We start from the raw sequence: 522 nt of genomic DNA on the forward strand, positions 1-522 counted from the left end.
ATCTTCCTTAGTTTCATATTAGCAAGCGTGAGGCCTTTGGAGTATTCTCTTAACTCCCTCTTTGACCACTTGGATCATCGAACTCGGGTTCAGTGGTTGTCACCCGGTCTAACACTGATCCCCTGGACGTAAGGTTCGTTAAAATGATTCCTAGCTGGCCTTACTAGGTCCATAAAAACGACAACTACCCGGACTTTTGGAGTAACTATACCTTAAGTGTGCACACCCCCATAGGAATACCTCATCCTATGTGTTATACAGTACTCGGCGAATAGACTTCGCCCCTTTTAGTATGAACTGATCATACGACGTAAACAACCATTGGGAAATGGCATTTAAGATTAGCAAATGGGAGAAAGGAAAAGGGAGAGGAATTCTTCATCTTCATCTTCAAGATTAGCAACCTCCATAGCTAGGATCCTTCTTCAAGACCACAAATATTCGGTAAATTTCTATTTTTGTTCGGTTAAAAGCTTTGTTTTCTTCCCTAGAACCTAACTATAGGTTAAAATCTCTTAAAAA

The sequence above is a fragment of the Ipomoea triloba genome, chromosome 16 (assembly GCF_003576645.1).
Source record: "Ipomoea triloba cultivar NCNSP0323 chromosome 16, ASM357664v1".
NCBI classification, from domain to species: domain Eukaryota; kingdom Viridiplantae; phylum Streptophyta; class Magnoliopsida; order Solanales; family Convolvulaceae; genus Ipomoea; species Ipomoea triloba.